Genomic DNA, 19,775 nt, shown 5'->3' with positions numbered 1-19,775 from the left:
TATACACGGCTTTCCTTACTTTAAGAGAACTGGAGCATAAGTTGACCATTATAAATATTCATGAAGGTGAAATTTTAATTTCTGCCCTTTCCTTGTAGTACAGACCATAAGGAAAAGCACCAAAGTACGTTGATAGGAACAATGATATACATTTATTATCATATTCTTCATTTTATGTGTTTCATCATATAATTATCCTACAACAACCCTATGAAGTACTAAAATAAAACCATCAAATCCATTTTATATGTGAATAAACTGAGGGAAAGAGAGAACAAATTCATTACCCAGGGTCATAGAACTAATGAATTGGCAGAGGCAGGACATAAACTCAGAAATCCGAGCCCTGAGCTTTGGCTCTTTACTATTATCTGTATTCCCTGCTACCATCTACACAGTCCTGAATACTGGTCATTTCTCTTCCAAAGCTATACATTTCTTTCCAGTTCCACCTCAGACAATAGATTTCAAATCTTCAAGAAAGAAAGTGGGTAATAAGCCTTACAATATCATTTTGAGCTAAACAGTCAAAGCAGATGCTGGCTCCTTCCTCTACCGACATTTCTACATAATAGAAAATCATCCCAGCAAGACAGAATAGATATTGATAAAAAAAAAAAATCAACCCAGTAGATACCACCTATTAAGTGTGTAAGTCTGTCCTAAAGAGCGAGAAGACGTTTCGAAGAGCATACTTATTTTTAACAAAGTGCTTTTTCCGGTGGAAAGGAGGGGGGAAAAGTCTCAGGAGCAGGGAGATTCATTGCCCACTACATCTCAGGCTGCTGCAGTTTTACAAAACCCAATCCAGATTTGCCATAAAGACCCAGGGCTGGAAGATAAAACACAACACACTGCTGACCTGGTTAAGAACTTCTTGGCATTGGTTGCCATCGTTTCTCAAGGGTAAAAACAGACAGTAATTGTGCAGCCACTTCTTTGTGTAAATAGAGCCTGAGAGTCCAACAGGGATGAAGACAGTGCTTATGTTAAAGAGAAAGCCTGGAAAACACCACTTCTTGCCAGCAGCAGACCATGACATTGACCACATCATACAGAGTATTGATTCTTAATCAAAAAAAAGAAAAAAAGTTGGAAAAAATAATCAGCATCTCCCAGCACTCTGATAAAAGGGAAGCAAACTGCTCTACTAGCAAGACTAGGTCAGGTAGAGAGCTTTGAGCATGAAGAAGGATTGTTCAATGACCAATCAAAAGTTAGCTACAGCCTACCAGGTGCATAGCACTGTGCTAGATTGGAGGGGAGTAGGTGACACACAGGGCAGATGGTTAGATATATGCACTAAGTAGGAGACCAGATTGCTAACCCAATGAGGAGTTCATCACCAAGCTGGAGAAAAGGCCTATACTCCAGAAAAGATGATGACATACCCAGTACCAGAACAATAATGATCCACCATCAACATCTTTGCTAACATTGACTAAGTACAGCCCCTGTGCTAAGTTCTTTCAAAACACACCTCATTTAATCCTCCCAAAATCATGTGAGATAGGCATTGCTTATTTCCATTTCACAGATTATTAAACTGGGATAAGGTCCAAGAATTGCTCCTGACCATGCAGCCAGAAAGTGGTATAGCTGGAAATCCAAAGCCACTTTATTCAGCTCCAAAGTTGATGCTAGGTACTAAATTACAAAAACTCTACCAACCCTTCAGATGCTCTTTCAAGAATGATCCCTCTGTGGTTAGTGAGAGCCTGGAAGGCTCCCACAGGGAGGAGGGGGATGAGCTTCGAGAAAAACTCAAGGGAAAGAATCAAGAACATTGTAAGACAAGGAGAGGCCTTCAAAGACTGGGCAACCACTTGGCGGGATGTAGTCAAACAATGTCACCAACATCTACCAGTCATTTTGTATGCCAGGCTTTAGTGACAGCAATAACTCACATACGGTCCCTGCCCTCCAGGGACTCATGGTCTTTTGAGGGAGGCAGACACCTCCAAGTGGCTTGAGAGAGTGGATCTCTCAGGCAGGACATACTCCTGAAGCTTTGGAGTAGCTACCCCCACTATTCATACCTGAGCCTAGAATGTCAAGAGGTGTTTCTCTGCACCAGAGGAGATGGCACTGCTTTAAGTCAATACATAAAGTCAGTTTTGGGTTCTTTCACCACTCAATAGCTTTAAAATAATTTTCCCCCAAATTTGCTGTTATTTGCATTATTTCTACTTAGAAGATGAAAAGGAGGCCTCATAAATATTTAATATCAGCCTACCTTAAATTGGCATGTAGACTATAAATGGAAATAATAAGATATAATTACATCCACTCCCCTTCTTGCTCCCAGCCTTCCTGTCCAGAAGAAATCAGCTTTAAAGTCATGTGGGAAAGAATAAGGTAGGTGGCAGCAAAGGAGTTTGTGGGGGTGTGGGGATGGGGGTGCCATGGTGGCCTAGAACAGAGAAAAACTTCAAGAGAACCCATGGAGTTATACTGGAATTTCAAGTATTGGCGTGAATTCATGGTTTTCAAGACAAACAGATGAACAGACACACATGCAGACAGACACAGACACAGCTGTGTGTGGTTAGTGGTAACACATGCATGCAAAGACAGGTACACAGTAAATCCCCATTATTTGCAGATTCTGTATCTGCAAATTCACCTACTTGCTAAAGTCTATTTGTAATCCCAACAGCACTCTCCTGGTTATTTGTGGACACAAAAAAGTGGCAAAAATGAAGTCATCTTGTGTACAAGTTCCAGCTGAGGTCTAACAAGAGGACATTATTGCCATTTCGGCTGTCAGCCTAACAAATATCCTTTTTTTGCAGTGTATTTAATGTCATGACTTTTGCAGTCTTGTTGATGACTTAGCTGTTTAAAATGGCCCAAACATAGTGGAGCACCGTCTGTAGTTTTCCTAAACCCAGAGAGGCTATGATGTGCCTCTGTGAAAAAATGTGTATGTTAGATAAGCTAGATAAGCTTCATTCAGGCCTAGGTGCTGTTGACCACTGAGTTCAATGTTACTGAATCACCAATATATACTAAATATGGTATCTTTAAAAAGAAACACATCTGGGGATCCCTGGGTGGCTCAGCGGTTTGGCGCCTGCCTTCAGCCCAGGGCACAATCCTGGAGTCCCGAGATCGAGTCCCGCGTTGGGCTCCCGACATGGAGCCTGCTTCTCCCTCTGCCTGTGTCCTCCCCCCCCTTTTTCTACCATGAATAAATAAATAAATTAATCTTTAAAAAAAAAAAGAAAGAAAGAAAGAAAGAAACACATCTAAAACAAGGTAATATTGTGACCAGAGGCTGGCAAGCCTGTATTTCCCCTAGGAGCAATGGCTCCATGCTCGCTAATTCAGGGTTCCATGAGACACTGTAGGACATAATTACTGTGAATAACAAGAACCTAATGCATTCTATAGCTCTATCCACTGAGGCGGCCTGGGATTGAGGATATCCCAGTATCAAGGAACACACTTAGAGCCTAGATCTTGGCTTCAAAGTACCCTTCTCTAATAAAAACTACTCAGGCTCCATCAAGAAAGGCCTGAATACAGGGATGAGGAAAGGTAAGTGTGGCACCTCCTATTAAGTCCAGAATTGCCCAAAGAATGATGGGGATGGGTCAGAAGGACACAGAAACCAGTTTGAGGGGGCTCCTACTGGCTAAATCAAGAACAATTTAAACACCAAAATGATAGTCATGATTTGATGAATGCAATATGAAAACATGAGCCCATACCAATATAAATCCATGCATAAATAAAATCAAAGTTAGATAAAGAATGAGAAAGCTACATTGTTAGTTCCAAAGTATCTCCCGAAAACAGGGGGGATAAACCTCTTCAGAGAGGAAACCTGGCCAACAGCACCTGAATCATGGGGTGATGTGATCATAATCAATCATGAGACACATCTAGATTGCACACTTGAGAGGATGCAAAAACCATACAGCCTCATTGTTATGATTCTCTTGCCAAAGAGGTAAAACATGAATTTAATCATGAGTCAAGACACAATCCAAATGTAGGGTTACACTACAAAATAACTGGGCTTTCATCTTCAAAAGGATCTAGGTCATGAAAACCAAGAAAAGACTCATGGACTGTCCTGACTAATGAAGACAAAAGACGTGAGACAAGTAACTGCAGCAAATGATTCTGAATGTGATCCTCCAGCTATAAGGAATGTGCAAGGGATGTGTGGGAAAAGTGAAGGGTGCCCAAGATTACATGGTAGCAATTTTGATGATTGTACTATGGTCAGGTTCAAAGATGTCCTTTTACAGTAAAAATAATTGGAAGTGATGGTGCATTAGGTCAGCAACTTCCAATCGGATGGTTCGAGGGACCATTCTTTGTGCTGTACTTCCAGCATTTCTGCAACTTTGGGACTATTTAAAGGAGCTTTCCAAGTATTAAAAAGAAAAAGATATGTAACAGAGCAATAAGCATGACAAGAACGAAGCACAGGAGGGGCATTCTTCTTTAACTATTCACTCCTAAAGCCACATGCCCTCAAGCCCTGCAGGCTTACTGCACTGCCTCATCCGCTCACACAGCCACCCTTCCTGCAAGAGTTCTCTACACTCAGACCTCTAATTACTCACTGTATTCCTCATCTGACTTCTGCTGAGCCCTGCCACGGGGCTTCAGGCATTCCTTCTCCGGTTCTTATCTGTGTGCACCACCCTGGACAACACTGGCCACTCTAGCAGATTCTCCCAATCTGTCTGACCCACTCCTGGCTCAGTCTCTTCCACAAGCTCTCACCCTTGCTTTAATCTCATGGCCTGTGAGTTCTCTCCTAGCCCCTTCTCCTGTACACCCTCACCTGGTGGATCTCATCTGCTCTTAGGACTTGCATCCACCAGATCTACAGATCTGCCTCCTATGCTCTTTATTCAAGTCTATCATGTCTTCAAGCCCTTTCACGAGCATATATTAATTTCATCTTACCCAAAAATCAACTCATCTCTTCTTCCCTGCCACCACCCCTCCCAAACTTGCTCCTCCTTCCTGTGTTCCCGATCTCAATAGAACCAACATCCATCCAACTGCCAAAGCCACAGCAAAGAGAGTCATGCTTGACATGAGCCTCTCCTACACTCCCACAATGGACAATTACCAATTCCTGATCACTACCTTCTAAGAATCTCTCAAATCTGTCCTCGTCTCCTACACCCCAGAATACCATCATTCCTGCTCAAATTACTGCAATAGCTTCCCACTCGGCCCCCCACTTTTCCTCTTACTGCTCTTGAATATACATTCCACATCTCACTTGGCAGCCTTTCCCAAAGTTATCAGACTATATCCTACTCAGCTATGGCCATTTAAAGGATTTGGACTGTCCTTAGAAAAAGTCCACATCCCTTACAAGGTATTACAAGATCTACTTTCAACTCTATCTTAAACCCTCTGCACCAACTATATTCAGTATTTTCCATCTCTACCTCTGGCAACAATGCCCCAACATTCAGCAGAATGCCTGGCATTTTGTAGAGGTTCAATAAATGCTTGTTGGATGAGTTGGTTAGATGGGGGGAGGATAGCTCAAACTAATTTTTAACACAAAACACCAATTTTCATGGGGCACCTGGGTGGTTCACTGGGTTGAGCATCTGCTTTTGGCTCAGGTCATGATCCTGGAGTCCTGGAATTGAGTCTCACATCAGGCTCCCTGCTCAATGGGGAGCCTGCTTCTCCCTCATCCTTCTGCACCCCCACACCACCATTTATGTTCTCTCTCTCTCTCTCAAATAAATAAAATATATTTTTTTAAGAAACCACCAATCTTCAAATATATAGAAGTATTATAGGTCACTCAAATCCTGGGCTAGGGCTCAACAAAAATGTCAGACAAGGGTTTGCACAAAATTATGAGCAGCTCAAGATCAAGGTCCTTGAGGCTAGACTTTACAGAGGAAGAAGAAGACATACTTGCTCACAGCTGTTCAGATAGTGGTTCTTGTGGTCACATGTCATAGCAGGATGCAATTCCACTTTACTTACTATTTAAGGACCAGTGCCTATGGAGTGCTGATAGTAAACTCAGGAAGAAGGGACAGTGGGCCCACCCAGGGACAGGAGAGACATATGCACACTCATGCACTCAGGGCCCAGAGGGAGTCAGGTTAGTTCCACCAACAGGTCAAATAAATCCAAAGGCATGAAAACCAAATTAGAGGTAAAAAATCAAATGAGAAACACTTATGGACACTCACTTGGTACACAATGGTGTAGAAGGATATTTTTGTACCTTTTATTATTCCCCATGTTTTCCTAAAACTCCACTAATATGTGACCACTCTGGAGGCTTACTGGATGAGGCCAATATGCTCCCAATTACTGCTACCCACTTTACATTAGGTCCTACGGAGAAGTCAAAGGAGAGATAGAGTCAAGAAAAAAACATGCGCAGGCAATGGAATTAAGGCCACTTAAGGGAAAACCATCACTGAAATAGCATCTCATTAAGGTAATCTCATTAAGGAGGAGGAGTCACGCAGATGGGCTGCCCTGCCATCAGCCTTTCAAGTCTCAGGAGGGGCCCTAGATGTCTGAGTGACAAATAAAAAGCCACCAAGACTTCTGTGACCCCACAATGGCTCTGATGACTATTAAGCACTAAGAAAGATCTAGTCCCCAGAGAAAGAAAAGAGAATCTTGAGAGAAATCCCAGGGTGCTCAAAAGGCAGAATAAACCCTACAAATACAAAAAGAAAAGCAACATCCAAAGGACACTCAGACAAGGATGACAAAATTATAGCTGTGCGGAAACAGAGGTAGCCTAACCACATGGAAAATGCAACAGGAGATGAGAAGGTAGCAGAGGGCAGTGTGGTGATGCCTCCACACCGAGCCACAGCTCAGCATCCAACACTGGCCAACACTGTGGTCAACAAAAGCCTAACCACTGACCTCATGCTTGGGTTAGTGCAACCAACGCTCAAGTAAGGGATGATCAGGATACTATTTTGACCTACTTATCATTCATGGAGACAATATGTGTTCTAGGCCTGGATTCCACCATCATTGAACTTTTTACTGGTAATCCACAGGTTCTCCCTTCCCAGTATTACAGTAATTCCAACCCCCCAGAAGATCTTTCCAACTTAGCAAATGTCTCCTTACCAAATTCTCTATCATCATTAACACTGTTAACGGATACAAATTAAAGATCTAGTAACACTGGTGTGGCACTTGTTATTCCCATTATTATTATCACTATGCAAATCTATCAAAATGTGTCCTATGTATCCAAGTAAGGGAGATTCTGATATTCTGTCCTTCAAATTCCTAAGTGTGGTAGCATGCCAATCTGAAGTGATATTTCCTGAAAATGAAAATCGAGGCAAATACAGGAGATTGGCTGGCCTGTAGCATGGAGAGGCTGGACAGCTAAATACTACATATTGCCCAGACTCCTTTGCTGCTATGGAATCCAATGGGACAGACTCTCCACTGATGAGATGGGCTCATGGGAACTTTGATTTGGAACTGAGTCATGGGGCAAAAAGGTAGAATGTAAGGGTATCCACAAAAAAGCAAGGTCTCTTGGCAGAGGAGGCATAGTACAGGAGCTAGTAGCTCAAATAGTGGGTTTCTAATTCAACAGTTTCCTACAACAGCAGCCATGGCAGTTTTCTCGATTCTGGTAAGAGAAAATGGTTCTGGGTGTGGGTATCCTAGAGGCTTACCCTAGAGCCATTCCTCCTCCACACCTTCCAGTGATTCTGGAAGCACTCATCCCCTGGATTACATCTACTTCAGCAGTAACTCCCTAGAGTAGACTCTGAGTCTAGTACAGGAAATGTGAGCAATAACAAGAAGCTCATCACTTTTACTAGTTTATTAAATTCATAAAATATTAGGTATAAAATACTTAGCCACAAAGGATAAAGAAACAAACTCAATTTATTTTAATATTTTGCTATAATATCATTTGGGCTAGGGTAATTCATATAAACCATAGTATCACACAATTTTATAAACCTAAACCTGCACTCTAATTCACCTCATTCATAAACATGAGATAACTTGACCTACTTTCTAATATATTCAGCTCCTTCTTGTCTGCATTAATCTTCAGTGACATTTTAAAAGTTGTTCTAATAATTTCCATTATATGAAAATGCATTTTTTTCATTTATATCATTTTTGATTTTCCTCCCACAAACTAAAGGCTGTTTTCTCAATAGTTAGCTGCCAAATGTCGTAGGAAACGAGAGGTGCAAGACAGCTGACACAAAAGACTCCTTGGTAAATGGGCTGAATCGGGTTTCTCAACAGAGTGAGGGTGGAAAATGGGGATAGGAATGAGACGATTCTGCCCTAAGCCCTCACAATGTGGAATGGCGAGTTTGGTACTCTATTTGTATATAACCAATGGAAGATTGGAGAATACAGATTTTATAAATAAATGCAAGTTTCCTATCAAACCATATAATGAGATCATCACTTCTCAATAACTCTTTAATTTCAGGTAATAGAAAAGAAATCTGCTCCCATAGACACATTCCAATTACATACACATTGAGAACAACTACAGCCTCCCTGGGCAGCCTGGACTCCTTGCCTCTGATGGAGCCCTCTTTAATCCACTGGTAATAATCCTTTTGAGTAGGTCCTTCTTGTGCTCAAGAATGTTCTATGGCTCCCCAATGCCCAGAGCAAAGCTTGGCAAATCATGGCCAGTAAGTTCTGATTGATTTTTACATGTTTAAATAGTTGAGGGGAAAGATTAAGAATTCTACTTCATAATACATGATTTACAGCATGAAATCCAAATTTCAGTGCCCGTAAATCTAGTTTGATTGGAACACAGTCACACTCATTTATTTATGAATTGTTTATGGCTGCTTTTCACACTCCAACAGCAGACTTCAGTAGTTGCAACATCGATGGTAACTTAAAATATTTATAGCCTGGGTCCTTTGCTGGAAAAGATTGCCAACTCCTGCCCTGAAGTAGAAGATCAAAAGTCCTTGGCCTGGCAATGCAATGTGTGGAAATCTGCATTCCATCAACCTTCCTAAGACTGATTTTCTTCTACATGAAAACAGAAAGTCTACTCCACTCAAAAGTTCTTCTCCATTTGTCCCAAACCTAACTTCCTTCCCTTTCCTATCCCAAAGCTCAGTTCATCCCAACAGTTGCAGACATCCTTTACTTTCTTCATTAGAAGAGTCCTACTATACATCCATTTAACTTCCATAACATTGGAAAAGACAAATGATTTTTAAGAGTGCTTAAGGTGGGGTGTCTAGGTGGCTCAGTTGGTTAAATGTCTGCCTTCATCTCAGGTCATGATCCCAGGGTCCTGGGATCTAGCCCCACATTGGGCTCCCTGCTCCACAAGGAGCCTGCTTCTCCCTCTCCCTCTGCCTGCTGCTCTGCTTGCTCATGCTCTCTTTCTCTAATAAATTAATAAAATCTGAAAGAAAGAAAAAAGAAAAGAAAAAGAAAAAGAGTTCCCAAAGCTATTCCACACAGCACTATTCCTAGTAATAAGTAAAAGATGAAAAAAAGCATGTCACCAATAGGGCAGGCTGAGTATGTCAGAGTAAACCCACACAATGGCAGGCTATGCAGCTGTGCAAAGGAGTATGAATCCATGATCTTTGTGATCTTTGTGCATCACCATGGACAAGAACCAGGGAAGATTAAGTGGAAAAAAAAAAGTAAATAAAAGTGTACAGAATACTATGGTGTACTAGAAAAGGGAGGGATATGTAAATATGAAAGCACACACATATTTCCTGATATCAAAAACCAATACAAGGATAAACCAGATTTTTTTTCAAATGCTACATATGGGAAGAGAGGAAATGGGATGGCAAGACAACAGGGGTAAAACGAAACACCTCTGAATATGCCTCATATTATAGATGAGACTTGGAAACCATGACAATATTGCACAATATTCAACTGAAAAAGGGAATCTCTAAAAACCAAAACTAAAACCAAACAATGAGCCTAACTTATATATCTAGTTGGTGGCACAATCACACATAACTATTCTAGACATCTTTACAACTAGGTCTATTGTGTATACAGCATGAGATAAAGCAAATGCAAAAATATGATATCAGTGAGAACTGGGGTGAAACAAAGAACACTGCTATAAAATTGATTAAGTAAAACCCTATATATCTGAATGTTACTTAGAAGTATCCATATGCACTAATAATTGGTTTTGTCTTTATATATAAGATACACATAAATACAAATGCACATATATATACATATTCCCTAGTTTGGTCCACTGAAAAGATCTAGAAACAATGATGAATCCAATGACAATAAACATTCCTAGTTTCGCACTGTGCCTTCTAAATACTCAAAGGAACCAGGGTTCCCTGGAGAAGTAGTAGATCTAAGTCTGAAATAAGAAATGGGTTAAGACAAGCCTGTGACATTATGTCACAACAAAAAGAATACCCACCTCCTCCAAAAACATCTTGTCCAAAGGACTTGGGAGCCATCTTGAATTAGTTTCTATTGACCAAATATGGGACAATTTCAGTACCAATAAGATTTGAAATGCAGGGATCCCTGGGTGGCACAGCGGTTTAGCCCCTGCCTTTGGCCCAGGGCGCGATCCTGGAGACCCGGGATCGAATCCCATGTCGGGCTCCCGGTGCATGGAGCCTGCTTCTCCCTCTGCCTGTGTCTCTGCCTCCCTCTCTCTCTCTCTCTCTCTCTCTCTCTCTCTCCCCCTCTCCCTCTCTCTGTGTGACTATCATAAATAAATAAAAAATAAATAAAAAAAAAGATTTGAAATGCACCAATTGTATTTACACAGAAAAAAAAAGAAAAAACAAAAAAATAAAACTTCAGTGATCACTTTCAAAGGATGCCACCAGGGAACTCATTGCTTTGAAAACAGGAAAAACATCAAGTATTTATCCTTTCCTATATGAACCTCAAGGTTAACAAATAATTAACATTAAACTTCTGTTTATTTAAGTATTCTCATATAGAAATGAGGAAGGAGGGGCAGCCCGGGTGGCTCAGCAGTTTAGCACCCCCTTCAGCCCAGGGCGTTGATCCTGGAGACCCGGAATCGAGTCCCATGTCAGACTACCTGCATGGAGCCTACTTCTCCCTCTGCCTGTGTCTCTGCCTCTGTGTCTCTCTCATAAATAAATAAATAAAAATCTTGAAAAGAGAAAAGAAAAGAAAAGAGAAATGAGGAAGGAATAAGAGAACTGCCAATCACTACTCTACAATCACTAACGAACAAAAAGATATAGGCAATGATCAAAGAAAGACCAATATCACAAAAAGAGAGACCAGCAGTGATTTTGTATTTAATGGAAAGACACTGCCTGCATATGAAGTAGCCTTGACTAAAAAGAAAAAAAAAATCCAGATCTGAATCTGACCAAAACTCAAGCTTTTAACACATCATAGAAAATGAAAGTAACAGAGAAACACGTTTAATGGCACCAGGGGAAAGAAATCATCAAAATTCACACTATGGGAAATTCTATGGCATAGTTTCTCAATCTCAGCACTATCAACATTTTAGACCAGTTATTTCTTTGCTGTGGGGAGCCTGACCTGCATACTGGTAGGATTTTAGCAGCATTCTCACCTTCTACCCACTAGATGCCAACTCTCTATGTTGTAACAACTTAAAGTATTTCCCAACATTGTCAAGTGTCCCTAGATAGGGGAGGGAGATCACTCCCATTTGAGATTCTCTGCTCTAAAGGACAAATAATCCAGTTTCTTAAAGAAACAAATCATGGAGAGGGGGGAGGGGTCAGTACAGATTAAAAGGAGATTAAAGACCTGTCAGTTGCTATGTATAAGCCGTATTTGAATCCTGATTCAAAGAAACAAAAGTATGTAGGACATCTGTGAAAACACAAACAGTAATTTGCTATTTAATGATATTAAGGAAATACTGACAATTTTTATGTTTTTATAGTGATACAGAGTAAGTCCTATCTTTTAAGTCCTATACTAAAATACTGATAGAAGAAAAAATAGCAAAGATATGCTTCAAAATGAGTGGGAAGAAAGAAGGGCAGAGACGAAACAAAACTAAGATTAATCCTTGTTGAACCTTGGTGGTGGACACATATTTGACTATCAAATTCTCTTCACCTCTGAATGTGTTTTGAAAGCTTCCATGAGAAAAGGTATGAATAATCAATCTGGCAGGCAGTTCCACTCCCACTCTTCTCAGTGAGCAAGCAAGCCCCAGAAAGACCATGGGAGGGGCATAAGAATTTTTCAGAAACAGAGTAAGCCTGGGGAAGAAGGGTCCTATCTGGATACTGAAAGTCATTCTATAGTTTTTAACATGGCCCTTAAATACAGGTGCCAACTACTTAGCAGCAAGCTCTTACAGAGAGAGAAAAGCCCATTCTGTTGGAATAACTAGGAGAGAGAATACTAGTCCCTCATGTGACATCTTCCCAAGAGATGTTTCGGATCAATTTTGTCTATAAGGGATTTTTGCTTTAAGCACTGATTTTAAAAGTTTGCCCTTACTTTTTGTATTGTTAAAATGAAAAACAAAACAAACAAAACAAAACAAAACAAAAAAACGAAGTTTACCCCAAGTGAAATGTGAAATTTTACTCACCCTGCAAGGAGTCCAAGTTCACACAAACCCCACCTTAGGACCTCATTCTAAGCATTCTAAACACCAACTTCTATCGTATACAACCCACTGTGGTTAATAGTCTATTCTGTTAGAAGTAGCAAAACTAAAACCAATTAACCCAGAAATAAATGCTACTTTCTCTTGGAAATCTATTCTACCCCCTTAGAAATATCTCCTTCCTCTAAACTTGCTCTTCTTCTGCTCATAGGTCAGATGCTGCATCCATGAAACGTGTAGACCAAACACAACAAGGCCCACCTCATTATATATGCTCTGGTGCTGATTTGTATTTCTGTCCTTCCTAGTTCAAAGTATTGAATATGCTTCCTCTGAATACAAACTTCTGAGAATAGTGGCCAATGGAGGGGACCAGGACCTCACTTTCACACAGTTCATGCCCCCGGCCTGCATCAAACTTTCCAAAGAGCCAGCAAAATGAATTGAGCATCCTGCATGACCCCAGTGCCTGGAGCCAAAGTTCTTCTACAGGGGAGATGGGAGTCATTTTCACTACTTAGAGGTAAGTAAATGGAAGAATATGCAACTAGTCTGGGGAATATTTGGCATCAAGTAATTTTAAAAAGCATTTTAAATCTTATTCCCTTCTCTCACTAAAGGGTTGGGTTCTGTCCCACTGTTCTAGAAGCTGCATTCCTAACCATGGGAGAAAATTTTGATCAAGATTTAAATTGCCCAAGCAGATTTAGCCCCCTAAATCACTTTTTAAAAAAAAAGATATTTTATTTATTCATTTGAGAGAGCACGAGCGAGAACACAAAAGAGAGGGTAGCTGCAGAGGGAGAGGGAAAAGCAGCCTCCCAGCTGAGCAGGGAGCCCAATACAGGGCTCATTCTCAGGATCCTGAGTCAAAGGCAGATGCTTAACCAAGTGAGCCACCCCGGTGCCCCTGCCCCGCCAAATCACTTTTACACAAGTGTCACAGGACCGATACAACTGAAGATTAGTGATCTTTGTTTAAGGGAACCAAAATGTCTCCTACTTATTACAACCTTACTTGATTACCACCATATCACAGTTCTAATAATCAATAAATATAAAAATTACAAATATCGAACACAGAATTAGGTTGTTCCAAGTCCTTAGCAGGGTAACCCTGGACTGCTTATCACTACTAACTTTTAATGTAGGAAATTGCTCCTGGTAACCACAGTCACAAAGTCCATGTTGACTCCAATCTATACATTAAGATTCGGCTTCATTAAGGCCAACTATCTCGTCCATAAGTAAACTAGGCGCCACCGCTCTAAAGATTTTCCTTACATTCACTACTTACTTGGGAGCATTAACTTCATAGGTCAAGATGGTTTGGAAAATAAGCACTATTTGCACTTAGGCAGTGGGCGTCACCACCAGGACCTAACAGAGGTAACAAAGAGTAACTCCACCCAACTCATTCATGGGCTATCTGCCTAGAAAGCAGATGACCAACTCAAAGGATCAAAGCTCCTTTTCCCTTCTTAACAACAGAGTTGAGTATGAAGCCCCATTTCTCATTTCAGAGTCACAAACAGAACACCTGAGTAGGTAAGGATAGCCCCATTTCTAATTCCAGAATTCTGCATAATGAGTTCTTGGCCAGAATTAAGCAGAGCTGATTTTCCTTAGAGCAGCAGCAATGGTCTCCAGAGGGGGTCAGGGGAAAGTGGAAGAGGTTGCAGAAAAGGACAAGTTTTTTCTCATCGATGAAACCACAGCTGGTATCATGCCCCCAACTCACCCCAGGATCTAAGAACCACTTCCCAGTGGAGGCCTTCAAGGAGTCTCTGATCCAGATTTCAACTTCTTTATAGAGGCCCTGCCAACAGCCCTGTCTCTCCCATAGGGCTGGTATGAGGATTTCATCAGACTCCAGGTCTCTGATACCTAGGTGTTTAACATATCAGGTCCTCCATAAAGGATGGCTAATTTTATTTATTTTAGTTTAGTTTAGTTTATATTTTATTTTTTTTAATTTTTTTTTAAGGATGGCTAATTTTAAACACCAGGTTACTGACCCTTCAAAGACATCAGAGCCTGAGGCTATTTTTCCAACAGTATTAATTAACAGTGGTAAGCTTCCCGGGCCATGAACATTTGCTTAGAAGCAGAAAGAAACAAACAATCCAATCATGAAATGGGCAAAAGACATGAACAGAAATCTCACAGAGGAAGACATAGACATGGCCAACATGCATATGAGAAAATGCTCTGCATCACTTGCCATCAGGGAAATACAAATGAAAACTACAATGAGATACCACCTCACACCCGTGAGAATGGGGAAAATTAACAAGGCAGGAAACAACAAATGTTGGAGAGGATGCGGAGAAAAGGGAACCCTCTTACACTGTTGGTGGGAATGTGAACTGGTGCAGCCACTCTGGAAAACTGTGTGGAGGTTCCTCAAACAGTTAAAAATATACCTGCCCTACGACCCAGCAATTGCACTGTTGGGGATTTACCCCAAAGATACAAATGCAATGAAACGCCGGGACACCTGCACCCCGATGTTTCTAGCAGCAATGGCCACGATAGCCAAACTGTGGAAGGAGCCTCGGTGTCCAACGAAAGATGAATGGATAAAGAAGATGTGGTTTATGTATACAATGGAATATTACTCAGCTATTAGAAATGACAAATACCCACCATTTGCTTCAACGTGGATGGAACTGGAGGGTATTATGCTGAGTGAAGTAAGTCAGTCGGAGAAGGACAAACATTATATGTTCTCATTCATTTGGGGAATATAAATAATAGTGAAAGGGAAAATAAGGGAAGGGAGAAGAAATGTGTGGGAAATATCAGAAAGGGAGACAGAACGTAAAGACTGCTAACTCTGGGAAACGAACTAGGGGTGGTAGAAGGGGAGGAGGGCGGGGGGTGGGAGTGAATGGGTGACGGGCACTGGGTGTTATTCTGTATGTTAGTAAATTGAACACCAATAAAAAAAAAAAAAAAAGGAAAAAAAAAAAAAAAGAAAGCATACCTTGAGATCAGACGGTTCTGATGGAAATTGGAAGGCAGGGGACTGTGGGCGTAAGACCTCCAAACCTAAAGCAGGTTTCCAGGAAGAATGGGAAGACCGAGAGGCTAGGAAAAGTTGAGGCTGAGCCCAAGACAGCCAATGCCACCACATAAAATGGAGAATCCATTCAAACGCGCTCCACAGAGGTGCCAGAGGTGCGGGTCATTAGGCTTAGAGAGGAAGAGCTATAATCTCACCACATACTGGGTTGTGACGGCAATAGCTGCTACCCTGATTGCAAGAGCATAAATGCTGCTTCTTGGATTTCACATTCAGAATCAAGTCATAGGTAAATCACGGAAGCCCTCGCTTAACAGAATACTAAGTATCACCAACCCTGAGCATTAGAAAATCAAAAGGTACATGGGCGCCTGGGTGGTTCAGTCGGGTTAAGCCTCTGTCTCTTGGTGTCGGCTCAGGTCATGATGGAGGTGGTGGGATGGAGCCCCACTTCAGGCTCTATACTCAGCACAGAGTGTGCGTTTCTGCCCCTCTCTCTCACTGTCCCTCTGCCCCTCCCTTTTGCTTGCATGCTCTCTCTCCCTCTAAAGCAAGTAAATGGATCTTTAAAAAAAAAATAAGAAAATCAAAGGTACAGCTGCCTTTGAGAGGTGTGGGGGGTAAACAAGAAACAGGCTATGTAAGAGACAGAACAACAACGAAGGAGGCCAACTGAGGTGCAGAGAAGCAGCAGCTTTAGGACTGAAAATGTGAATCGGCTGCAGGGAGGAAGGGAAACGGGCTGGTCAGGGTGAGCTCATCAGCAATCACAACAAGACACCATAAACAGCTCTTAAAACTGATAACATGGGAAATGGCACTGCAAGCCTAATATTCATACATGTGCAAGTCACAAAGGTTTAAATGATCTACAGGGAGGAGGTGGTTGCCTCTGAAAAGGAAGACTAAGTGAAGGAAGAGGTGGGGTAAAACCCTTGCTGCTTTTCATTTGGAGCTGTTCTGTAGTATTTTCTATTTTTTAACTCTTTGCATGCATTACTTTGACTTACATTGTTTTAAATGAAAGATCCTAAGACTATTACTTAGATCACAGCAGTAGGGTTTTTCTCTGCTCATACCAGGCCTTACCATGCTGTGTTCAGACCATGGCAGCTGGCCTTACGGTGTGCTTGCTTTGTTTTAAAGTCATGTGTAAACTCTGCAAGTCAACTAGTCATTTTATGGTTCTGGAAAGCTGTCTAATTCTAATTTGTTGTAAACAGAACAGCTTTGATGATCATTATAGGTCTTCAGAATATGAGACGTTGCAGCAAAAATATGGAATTTTTAAAGGTTTGTGTTCTATAGGAGAGTATTTAAATACAGACACAAATATTCCAGAGCCCTTAAGTCCATGAAATCCAATCAATTCTGAGAAAGGGCTCAAATCTTGAGCTCTCCACAGGGCTAACTTTGAAAGAAATTAACTGATGAGCATAATTAGCCAAAAAGTGTAAGGAAACAGCTCATTCTATTATACCCATGTATTCCTAAGTTTAATTATGAAAAACAATCTGGAAATTGTTGTTGTTCTGAAACATTTACTAAGCACAGACAGTAGAATGAGGAGCCTAGTACATGTCAGGGAATCCTGATCAAGGATGTGATGCTAATTAGGATGATGCTAATTAGGACTCCCAGCCACTCAGGGGCCCCATGGGGGGAGAGCAAGTGCCTGTACCTTCCATCAACAAGCGGAGTAATCCCCTCATAGCACCAACTTTTGTACTGAAATTTTTTTGTAATAAACAGTCAAGGCTACAAAAACATTTTAATAGAAAAGAGAAATTTTGCAAGAAGGCAATATTAACCTAATCATTATGCAAGCATTCTTGAATGAAGGATTCCACAACACTTTGTTTTATGGTTATTCCTTCTCTTAGATTCTTAATTCATGTGGGGCTGGGGGGTGGGAGGGATGGGTTTCTCTTAAAATGCATTAGCTGTGTTTTTAAAGGTAGTGTAACTTGCTTTAATTTCCTATGTTACATTAACAAATAAATGCTGTTTTAATATATATTAAAAAAAAACAAGCAGAGAATCTGGCTAATGGAGGATGGCAGGAAGACACAAGTGCCTAACATTACATTTTTAATGAAGAAAAATAAGCATAAGAATGCACCTTCCCTGATGTCATAGCTTTTAAGGGACTGATACAGAATGACAAATAGCTATATAGATAGATCCTGCTTTGAATTTTATAGATTCAAGGCCGTCCCCCTAAAACAGCACTGGGAATTCAAAATTCTCAGAGAGTAAAAGACAATGTTTTTCATTTAAAAATAGTTTTTAAATATTTCTCTTACAAGCCTGAAGGGAAAATGGAGGTAAATTCAGAGTATTATACTTATTCTTAAATCCGGAATATATCACAAGTCATTAAGTAACACATTCAACAACTCATTTATCATATATGTCCCTCTTCCTCTATACTTTATCAATCTCTTCTCTCTTGTGCAAACAACCCTCTAAAAAAGCACATGTTTATTCCTATGAAACATGGCTGTCTCCAATTCTTAATTGTTCATCCCTACAAGATCTCACCCAGCAGTGCCTGGCCTTCTGAAATACTCAGAACATGATTGATTGATTGTATTTTTGATTAAGTTGTATTTAGACTCAGCCAGACTCGTGTCCCTTAAAGCAATTCTCTTCTCTCTGGTTTATATCAAAATAAAAGATCCTGCTTGCATTTATTCATTGACTGTAGACACTTGCAGAAGTGTCAAGATTTCAGGTAATTTTTCATATTATTATACATTTAAGACAAATGTTTCTTTTGTTGTTGTTTTAATTTTTTCCTAAAAAGGGCAGTGAAGTAAATATCCCCAGGAAGCAACCCAATTAAACCATACAAATCAAGCAGTAAACCGAAAGTGGGGTTGACAGAAGGGAATACAAGGTAAGTCTGTCAAATTTCATTCAAGTTTCCAGAAAATAGGAACGTTAAAGGAAAGCCAGAAATCACTGGAGGAGCAATTCCAAAGGACTGAACCACCGTGTTCCAAACAATGTAAGCCACAGTATAATTTCACAGAACTTTCCAAAGCAGCCAGGATTATGTGGGCCTCTTGACATAGGCGTTATTGTTGCTCCTTCCCCACATTATTTTCCTGTCCTAGTAATTCAGTCTTCCACCCGTGCTGCCCCCATACACATCCCTACACCCCATGGAGATGTAAGTGCAAAGTATAGTTTCCCATTCTGTATGGACCCATGGCATAAGAATGCACTTGGCACACTGTTTTTGGATCTGAAATGCTTCCTGCCCACTATGCCCAGGCCCTTTAGACAAACAGGACCGCCTAGTGCCCCCAGTAATTCCCCATAGAATAAGAGGCACACCAAGACAACCAAATGGTTCCTGGGCCAGACAGATCCCTTCCTCTTCCCTACCCTGTGTACATGTCATCCACTTGCTCTCAGCTCAGAACTTTCAGCCATACCCCTCCCACTCCCACCCAGCTCTACGCTCCTCACACACAATGTTTACACGGGCCTCCCTGGAGTCAGGCATCCACCCACCCCATCCCTAGCTCCCAGTGTCCTCACATCGCAGGTGCATGCTTATCTATTAGATACCACCTAAAAAAAAAAAAAAAAAAGATACCACCTGGCCAGAGGCTGCCCATACTGGTGTGAAGGGAGGATTCTATACCCTTTTACTCAACATCTTAAAACACTATGTTTATTTCTACATTGGCTACAAGGTGGCTCACAGTTCAATCTCCTGTTCACGTAAATAAGCCACTTTTTTGGGGGGTTTCCCAACAGAACAATTCCTTCTCATCTGTTCGACCTCTGACCTCTCATTTCAACTAGACTAGTTGTCAGCATTTTCTAGAGATAGCTGATGTATAACCAGAGTACATTTCTATCCTGCTGCAAAGGAATGATACAATTTCAGAGGCAGAAGAACCCTTAGCAGTCAGTCATACATGCCAATCTGTCCCAAATGTCAGTCATCAGGCCAGTCTGGCTAGTTCATGGCCAACACTCCCTGGTCAGCAGAGAAATGAGAAAGAGGTGGCAAAGGAAGAGCATTTTCATAATGCTAAAAATGTGTAATCTAAATTTATGACATTCCTACTCTTCCAGTATTAAAATACTTCTTTCATGAAATGTTAGATAGTTATTTTTTTAAATCTT

At 41.0% G+C, this 19,775-nt stretch overlaps 1 protein-coding gene across 9 annotated transcripts in view; it reads right to left on the bottom strand.

Moving 5' to 3' along the window:
* The window catches only part of TLN2 (talin 2), a 426,878-nt gene that overhangs the window by 231,943 nt on the left and 175,160 nt on the right, over window positions 1-19,775 (bottom strand). The gene's annotated exons all lie outside the window — the stretch shown is intronic.

This window comes from Canis lupus, chromosome 30 (genome assembly GCF_003254725.2).
Source record: "Canis lupus dingo isolate Sandy chromosome 30, ASM325472v2, whole genome shotgun sequence".
Classification (NCBI taxonomy): domain Eukaryota; kingdom Metazoa; phylum Chordata; class Mammalia; order Carnivora; family Canidae; genus Canis; species Canis lupus.
This window is presented reverse-complemented; position numbering and strand designations above follow the sequence as displayed.